Source organism: Triticum urartu, chromosome 7A (genome assembly GCF_056163025.1).
Source record: "Triticum urartu cultivar PI428250 chromosome 7A, HENAU_Tu73, whole genome shotgun sequence".
In the NCBI taxonomy this organism is placed as follows: domain Eukaryota; kingdom Viridiplantae; phylum Streptophyta; class Magnoliopsida; order Poales; family Poaceae; genus Triticum; species Triticum urartu.
In genome coordinates this window covers 7,233,805-7,244,099 of record NC_141879.1, presented here as the reverse complement: position 1 = coordinate 7,244,099, position 10,295 = coordinate 7,233,805, and positions in this window count along the sequence as shown.

The window sequence follows — 10,295 nt, the reverse complement described above, 5'->3', positions numbered from 1 at the left end:
AACTCGAAACAGGAACTACGGATTAAGCGAAGATTGGCTAAGGACGAGGTGACGATGCGCGTGGGAAACGGTTCCAAAGTCGATGTGATCGCGGTCGGCACGCTACCTCTACATCTACCTTCGGGATTAGTATTAGACCTAAATAATTGTTATTTGGTGCCAGCGTTAAGCATGAACATTATATTTGGATCTTGTTTATGCGAGACGGTTATTCATTTAAATCAGAGAATAATGGTTGTTCTATTTATATGAGTAATATCTTTTATGGTCATGCACCCTTGAAGAGTGGTCTATTCTTATTGAATCTCGAGAGTAGTAATACACATATTCATAATGTTGAAGCCAAAAGATGCAGAGTTGATAATGATAGTGCAACTTATTTGTGGCACTGCCGTTTAGGTCATATCGGTGTAAAGCGCATGAAGAAACTCCATACTGATGGGCTTTTGGAACCACTTGATTATGAATCACTTGGTACTTGCGAACCGTGCCTCATGGGCAAGATGACCAAAACGCCGTTCTCCGGTACTATGGAGAGAGCAACAGATTTGTTGGAAATCATACATACAGATGTATGTGGTCCGATGAATATTGAGGCTCGTGGCGGATATCGTTATTTTCTCACCTTCACAGATGATTTGAGCAGATATGGGTATATCTACTTAATGAAACATAAGTCTGAAACATTTGAAAAGTTCAAAGAATTTCAGAGTGAAGTTAAAAATCATCGTAACAAGAAAATAAAGTTTCTACGACCTGATCGTGGAGGAGAATATTTGAGTTACGAGTTTGGTGTACATTTGAAAAATTGTGGAATAGTTTCGCAACTCACGCCACCCGGAACACCATAGCGTAATGGTGTGTCCGAACGTCGTAATCGTACTTTACTAGATATGGTGCGATCTATGATGTCTCTTACTGATTTACCGCTATCATTTTGGGGGTACGCTCTAGAGACAGCCGCATTCACGTTAAATAGGGCACCATCAAAATCCGTTGAGACGACGCCTTATGAACTGTGGTTTGGCAAGAAACCAAAGTTGTCGTTTCTAAAAATTTGGGGCTGCGATGCTTATGTGAAAAAGCTTCAACCTGATAAGCTCGAACCCAAATCGGAAAAATGTGTCTTCATAGGATATCCAAAGGAAACTATTGGATACACCTTCTATCACAGATCCGAAGGCAAGACTTTTGTTGCTAAGTTCAGAAACTTTCTGGAGAAGGAGTTTCTCTCGAAAGAAGTGAGTGGGAGGAAAGTAGAACTTGATGAGGTAACTGTACCTGCTCCCTTATTGGAAAGTAGTGCATCACAGAAAACTGTTCCTGTGACACCTACACCAGTTAGTGAGGAAGCTAATGATGATGATCATGAAACTTTAGAACAAGATACTACTGAACCTCGTAGATCAACCAGAGTAAGATCCGCACCAGAGTGGTACGGTAATCCCGTTCTGGAAGTCATGCTACTAGATCATGATGAACCTACGAACTATGAAGAAGCGATGGTGAGCCCAGATTCCGCAAAGTGGCTTGAAGCCATGAAATCTGAGATGGGATCCATGTATGAGAACAAAGTATGGACTTTGGTTGACTTGCCCGATGATCAGCAAGCAATTGAGAATAAATGGATCTTCAAGAAGAAGACTGACGCTGACGGTAATATTACTGTCTACAAAGCTCGACTTGTCGCAAAAGGTTTTCGGCAAGTTCAAGGGATTGACTACGATGAGACCTTCTCACCCGTAGCGATGCTTAAGTCTGTCCGAATCATGTTAGCAATTGCTGCATTTTATGATTATGAAATTTGGCAGATGGATGTCAAAACTGCATTCCTGAATGGATTTCTGGAAGAAGAGTTGTATATGATGCAACCAGAAGGTTTTGTCGATCCAAAGGGAGCTAACAAAGTGTGCAAGCTCCAGCGATCCATTTATGGACTGGTGCAAGCCTCTCGGAGTTGGAATAAACGTTTTGATAGTGTGATCAAAGCATTTGGTTTTGTACAGACTTTTGGAGAAGCCTGTATTTACAAGAAAGTGAGTGGGAGCTCTGTAGCATTTCTGATATTATATGTGGATGACATATTACTAATTGGAAATGATGTAGAATTTCTGAATAGCATAAAGGGATACTTGAATAAAAGTTTTTCAATGAAAGACCTTGGTGAAGCTGCTTACATATTAGGCATTAAGATCTATAGAGATAGATCAAGATGCTTAATTGGACTTTCACAAACCACATACCTTGACAAAGTTTTGAAGAAGTTCAAAATGGATCAAGCAAAGAAAGGATTCTTGCCTGTGTTACAAGGTGTGAAATTGAGTAAGACTCAATGCCCGACCACTGCAGAAGATAGAGAGAATATGAAAGATGTTCCCTATGCATCAGCGATAGGATCTATCATGTATGCAATGCTGTGTACCAGACCTGATGTGTGCCTTGCTATAAGTCTAGCAGGGAGGTACCAAAGTAATCCAGGAGTGAATCACTGGACAGCGGTCAAGAACATCCTGAAATACCTGAAAAGGACTAAGGATATGCTTCTCGTATATGGAGGTGACAAAGAGCTCATCGTAAAAGGTTACGTTGATGCAAGCTTTGACACTGATCCAGACAATTCTAAATCGCAAACCGGATACGTGTTTACATTAAACGGTGGGGCTATAAGTTGGTGCAGTTCTAAACAAAGCATTGTAGCGGGATCTACATGTGAAGCGGAGTACATAGCTGCTTCGGAAGCAGCAAATGAAGGAGTCTGGATGAAGGAGTTCATATCCGATCTAGGTGTCATACCTAGTGCATCGGGTCCAATGAAAATCTTCTGTGACAATACTGGTGCAATTGCCTTGGCAAAGGAATCCAGATTTCACAAGAGAACCAAGCACATCAAGAGACGCTTCAATTCCATCCGGGATCTAGTCCAGGTGGGAGACATAGAGATTTGCAAGATACATATGGATCTGAATATTGAAGACCCATTGACTAAGCCTCTTCCACGAGCAAAACATGATCAGCACCAAGGCTCCATGGGTGTTAGAATCATTACTGTGTAATCTAGATTATTGACTCTAGTGCAAGTGGGAGACTGAAGGAAATATGCCCTAGAGGCAATAATAAAGTTATTATTTATTTCCTTATAATCATGATAAATGTTTATTATTCATGCTATAATTGTATTAACCGGAAACATAATACATGTGTGATACATAGACAAACAAAGTGTCACTAGTATGCCTCTACTTGACTAGCTCGTTAATCAAAGATGGTTATGTTTCCTAACCATAAACAACGAGTTGTTATTTGATTAACGGGATCACATCATTAAGTGAATGATCTGATTGACATGACCCATTCCATTAGCTTAGCACCCGATCGTTTAGTATGTTGCTATTGCTTTCTTCATGACTTATACATGTTCCTATAACTATGAGATTATGCAACTCCCGTTTACCGGAGGAACACTTTGGGTACTACCAAACGTCACAACGTAACTGGGTGATTATAAAGGAGTACTACAGGTGTCTCCAAAGGTACATGTTGGGTTGGCGTATTTCGAGATTAGGTTTTGGTCACTCCAATTATCGGAGAGGTATCTCTGGGCCCTCTCGGTAATGCACATCACGTAAGCCTTGCAAGCATTGCAACTAAATGAGTTAGTTGTGGATGATGTATTACAGAACGAGTAAAGAGACTTGCCGGCAACGAGATTGAACTAGGTATGGGATACCGACGATCGAATCTCGGGCAAGTAACATACCGATGACAAAGGGAACGACGTATGTTGTTATGCGGTCTGACCGATAAAGATCTTCGTAGAATATGTAGGAGCCAATATGGGCATCCAGGTCCCGCTATTGGTTATTAACCGGAGGCGTGTCTCGGTCATGTCTACATTGTTCTCGAACCCGTAGGGTCCGCACGCTTAAGGTTACGATGACAGTTATATTATGAGTTTATGCATTTTGATGTACCAAAGGTTGTTCGGAGTCCCGAATGTGATCACGGACATGACGAGGAGTCTCGAAATGGTCGAGACATAAAGATTGATATATTGGAAGCCTATGTTTGGATATCGGAAGTGTAACGGGTGAAATCGGGATTTTACCGGAGTACCGGGAGGTTACCGGAACCCCCCGGGAGCAATATGGGCCATGATGGGCCTTAGTGGAAAAGAGAAGAGGCAGCCCCTCATGGGCCGCGCGCCCCTCCCCTCCCTTGGTCCGAATTGGACAAGGAGAGTGGCCGGCCCCTCTCTCTCTTTTCCCCCTCCACAAGTCCTATTCCAACTAGGATTGGGGGGGAATCCTACTCCCAGAGGGAGTAGGACTCTCCTGGCGCGCCCTATGTGGCCGGCCAGCCTCCCCCCCCCTTTGATCCTTTATATACTGAGGCAGAGGCACCCTAGAACACACAAGTTGATCCACGTGATCTATTCCTTAGCCGTGTGCGGCGCCCCCACCCACCATAGTCCTCGATAATACTGTAGCGGAGTTTAGGCGAAGCCCTGCTGCTGTAGTGCATCAAGATCGTCACCACGCCGTCGTGCTGACGGAACTCTTCCCCGACACTTTGCTGGATCGGAGTCCGGGGATCGTCATCGAGCTGAACGTGTGCTAGAACTCGGAGGTGCCGTAGTTTCGGTGCTTGATCAGTCGGATCATGAAGACGTACGACTACATCAACCAAACGCTTCCGTTGTCGATCTACTAGGTATGTAGATCATACTCCCCCTCTCGTTGCTATACATCACCATGATCTTGCATGTGCGTAGGAAAAATTTTAAAATTACTATGAAACCCATCATCCGGGAGGTCGCCTTGCAGCGCCTCCAGGACCACCTCCTCCTGGCTTGGAACCTGTTGGGACGCCACCTCGGCGGCGTCCGTAGGGTGGGGGGAGGTAGCCGCTGGAAGCGAATTCACATCCTACGAATCCAGGGAGCCGCTCGACGACTCATCGAGCCCGGCCTTGGGCGGACTGCATAGACATGTTCGACGTAAGGAAAAGCTGTGCAATGGGGGAACACTATGAATCACTCTGGTATCCGGATACTTACGATCTCGCCAGGGGCTTGGCCCTATGCGGCCACTCCTCTTCGCCGTCGTCGGCATTGGTGGAGTAGTCCGGAGGAGGGGTCTTCCCCCTCTTGGACCCTTCAGCCTCCCCAGTTGGGGCGGCCTTCCTTTTCTTCCCTCCCCCCGCTAGAGGGGGAGAGGTCTCTTCTTCCTCCTCCTCGTCTTCATGGGAGGAGTGCGCCTTGGAGTCGTCGGATGATGAATCTGACACCTCCTGGCGCTGGGCACTCTTTTGAGTCCCCGTGGCCTTCTTCTTGGCCTTCTTCTCCGGCACCACGTAGGGTGCCGGAACCAGCAGCTTCGCCAAGCGAGCGTCTGCTGGGCCTTCGGGCAAAGGAGCCAGACAATTGATCTGTCCGGACATCTCCTGCCAATCCTGTCAAAGGTAAGGGAGCTTAGATCCTGCATGGAGTCAAACTATGAAAGACTAATACCCTGTAAAAGGTAAAAACAGCTTACCGCACGAGCGTGACACTGCGTGCTGAATCCGCGATCCTCAGTAGCGGATGCGGGGGCCTCGGCGCCCTTGAAAAGCACCTTCCAGGCATCTTCGTACGTCGTGTCAAAGAGCCTTCTCAGAGTTCGGTGCTGCGCCGGGTCGAACTCCCACAGGTTGAAAGCCCGTTGTTGACACGGGAGGATCCGGTGGATGAGCATAACCTGGACTACGTTGACAAGTTTGAGCTTCTTGTCCACCAGGGTTTGGACGCATGTTTGGAGTCCGTTCAGCTCTCCTTTTTTACCCCACAACAGGCCCGTCTCTTTCTAGGAGGCGAGCCGCGTAGGGGGTCCAGATCGGAACTCGGGGGCTGCGACCCATTCAGGGTCGCGCGGCTCGGTGATGTAAAACCACCCCGATTGCCACCCCTTTAGGGACTCCACGAAGGAGACCTAGAGCCATAGGACATTGGGCATCTTGCCCACCATGGCGCCTCCGCACTCTGCCTGGGTGCCGCGCACCACCTTCGGCTTGACATTGAAAGTATTGAGCCATAGGCCGAAATGGGGGCGGATGCGGAAGAAAGCCTCGCACACGACGATAAACGCCGAGATGTTGAGGACAATGTTCGGGGCCAGATCGTGGAAATCCATGCCATAGTAGAACATGAGCCCCCGGACAAATGGGTGGAGAGGGAAGCCCAGACCGTGGAGGAAATGGGGGAGGAACACCACCCTCTCATGGGGCCTAGGGGTGGGGATGAGCTGCCCCTCTTCGGGAAGCCGGTGCGCAATGTCGTTAGACAAGTATCCGGCCTTCCTCAGTTTTTTGACGTGTCCCTCCGTGACGGAGGAGACCATCCACTTGCCTCCCAGTCCGGACATGGCTGGAGAAGGTTGAGGTGGGGTGTGCGGACTTGGGCACTGGAGCTCGAGTGCGCGGAAATGGATAGGCAAAGGAGGAAGAAGGCGTGGATGAAAAGGTGGATCCTTATCCCCTTATATGGGTGGACGCGACTATGCGTCCCCACCAGCCTGGTAAAACTCGCTTATCTCCCAAGCGCCGTAATCAATGGCGCGGTTGGGTTACCCACGCCCGTATCGATGACAATCCCGGAATAAGGGGACACGATCTCTGCTTTGACAAGGCGTGCCAAGGAAACCGCCTTGCTAAACGTGCTGAGGTGGGACAGTAAAATGATTCGAATAAAGACTTGGCCGTGGTGTGATGTCACGCTACGGAATACGTCAGCAGATTAGATTTGTGTAAATATTATTCTCTCTATGGCAATATGTGGAAACTTATTTTGCAGAGCCGGACACTACCTTTGTGTTCAAAATCTTCTATGAAGTACTTCGAGGAGGAACCCGCCATGCAATGCCGAAGACAATCTGCGCGCCAGACTCGTCATCATTGAAGCCTGGTTCAGGGGCTACTGAGGGAGTCCTGGATTAGGGGGTGTCCGGATAGCCGGACTATACCTTCGGCCGGACTCCTGGACTATGAAGATACAAGATTGAAGACTTCGTCCCTGTCTGGAAGGGACTTTCCTTGGCGTGGAAGGCAAGCTTGGCGATATGGATATGTAGATCTCCTACCATTGTAACCGACTCTATGTAACCCTAGCCCTCTCCGGTGTCTATATAAACCGGAGGGTTTTAGTCCGTAGGACGAACAACAATCATACCATAGGCTAGCTTCTAGGGTTTAGCCTCCTTGATCTCGTGGTAGATCTACTCTTATACTACCCATATCATCAATATTAATCAAGCAGGACTTAGGGTTTTACCTCCATCAAGAGGGCCCGAACCTGGGTAAAACATTGTGTCCCCTGCCTCCTGTTACCATCTGCCTAGACGCACAGTTCGGGACCCCCTACCCGAGATCCGCCGGTTTTGACACCGACACCCGTTAAAACACCACAGGGGGTGCCCTCGATATTGAACTGGCTGCACTCCCTGCATTATGCATATTGACACAACCTCGATTACTGTCAATCCTGGTTGAGCCAGCGCTTTAATCCGGTTCATCAGGTAAAGGACTTCTCAGTTGTCTTCCTCCTGGGGGCTCCGTGGGCGCCAGCTTCGGCGTTTCTTCAGAGGAGCATTGTTGAACTCAGGAAGACCCCGCCGAACAGGGTCCGGAAGGGGGACGTCCTCCATATAAAACCATTCCGAAGGCCAGTCCTCGGACGTCTTCTTCGGAGTACCGGACAGGTATCCGGTTTCGGCGATGGGCCATATTTCGGCTCCGCCCACTTGATAAAGTGACCCCTCCTGTGTGCGAGGGACGAGGCAAAATAATCTTTTGCACAGCTCGAAATGAGCCTCGCGGCCCAGGAATAACTCGCAGAGGGCAACATAGCCGGCGATGTGTAATATGGAAGCAGGGGTGAAATTATGCAGTTGGAGGCCGTAAAACTCCAGGAGCCTGTGGAGGAAAGGATGAATTGGAAATCCGAGTCCCCTTAATAAGTAAGGAACAAGGCATACCCGCTCCCCCATAGAGGGGCTGGGGAAGCTCTCCGCTTGCTCCCCGCTATTGTAGGTGGCGAGCCTGGCTCGGACGGGAACCATATACGCTGGAGGGAGAAATCCCATAGTCTACAGTTCGACTAATCGACTGTGTGGGATAAAACACCTCTCCCAATCACCAGGCTTAGGGCTACGGGGGCGGGAGGAGGAGCTGCGGAGGTCGGCCATGTTGGAGTGGATTTTTCCAAAGCGCGCTCCGCTGGATTCTCTCTGGGGGAGGATGATATGGATTGGATCTAAGAATCCCCGTCCCTTTAATCGACAATTTATTTATCTGGCTAGGGGGCGAATGTAAAAATGCCCTAGCTCCTCGTATTCATTCGATGCGTGGGAGATAGCCCTTATTGGGCATAGAAGCCAAGAGGTCCAACATTTATGGGGCCGGACACTACTTAACAAACATTCAAAATTTGGAGAAGAACCCGCCTTGCAATGCCGAAGACTATACTGCGTGTCAGACTTGACGTCATTGAAGCCTGGTTCGGGGGCTAATGAGGGAGTCCTGGATTAGGGGGTATCCGGACAGCCGGATTATATCCTTTGGCCGGACTGTTGGACTATGAAAATACAAGATTGAGGACTTCGTCCCGTGTCCGGATGGGACTCTCCTTGGCGTGGAAGGCAAGCTTGGCAGTACGGATATGTAGATCTCCTTCCTTGTAACCGACTCTGTGTAACCCTAGCCCCCTCCGGTGTCTATATAAACTGGAGGGTTTTAGTCCGTAGGACAACATACAATCATACCATAGGCTAGCTTCTAGGGTTTAGCCTCTCTGATCTCGCGGTAGATCAACTCTTGTACTACTCATATTATCGAGAATAATCAAGCAGGACGTAGGGTTTTACCTCCATCAAGAGGGCCCGAACCTGGGTAAAACATCGTGTCCCCTGCCTCCTGTTACCATCCGCCTTAGACGCACAGTTCGGGACCCCCTACCCGTGATCCGCCGGTTTTGACACCGACAATGCATATAAGAGATCAAAACTCAAATAACTTTCATGGATAAAATAGATCTGATCATAAACTCAAAGTTCATCGGATCCCAACAAACACACCGCAAAAAGACTTACATCAAATAGATCTCCAAGAGACCATTGTATTGAGAATCAAAAAGAGAGAAGAAGCCATCTAGCTATTGCCTACGGACCCGTAGGTCTATGGTGAACTACTCACGCATCATTGGAGAGGCATCAATGAGGATGATCAACCCTTCCATGCTCGTGTTCCCCTCCGGCGGAGTGCCAAAATAGGGCTCTAGATTGGATCTCGTGGTTCTGGAACTTGCATCAGCTAGAATTGTGTTTCGTCGACTCCCCTAGGGTTTCTGGAATATTTGGGTATTTATAGAGCTGAGAGGCGGTGGAGGAGACCCCCTGTGGGCCCCACAACCCATCAGGGCCCGCCAAGGGCCTCTCGCACACCCTGGTGTCTTGTGGGCCCCATGGGCCTCCCCCAGGTGCATCCTTGGCTCCCAAGTTGTCTTCTCGTCCAAAACATCTCCAAAAAGTTTCGCTGTTTTTGGACTCCGTTTGATAAGGATATTCTACCAGTAAAAGAACAAGCAAAAAACAACAACTGGCACTTGGCACTATGTCAATAGATTAGTCCCAAAAAATGATATAAAGTTTCTATAAAATGATTATAAACATCCAAGATTGATAATATAACATGGAACAATCAAAAATTATAGATATATTGGAAACGTATCACGTGTACGTGTGTAAATGTGGCTTCATCACCTTTGTTGATGTTATGGTGAGGACTCTGATGCCGATGAACGATCCCCTAGAGATACAGCTCGGATTTTGCCTATGAGTTTGTTACCGTACATAGTGGCGACACTACAAACGAATATTATTTGTCTTTCTCTTGAATAGGTGTGTATGTGGTAAATAAAGGGGACTGGTCAAAAGAGCTCGAAAGACACATATATCATAAGTCCATAGTTCCAAAAATTAAGCCACACCAAAATTGTATACATGATCACTTATTTGGCATAATCCCTTCACATGACAACCAAAGTTTCAGCAAACAATGATTGAAATGAAGTGCTTGAGAGCCTTGAGGATGATAAAATTGTGGGTATGTTTATGAGCACTCTAGCATCATGTTTTTCTACATGCCTTTCACTTCCTAACTTATGTTTTTTATGGCTCCATCTAAGAAAACTCTTCCGTGCATTCCCAGCAAGCAAGTGTAGTCTAGAATAAATAGAATTGAGTGTTGCAAAGTTCTTTAATCTAGTA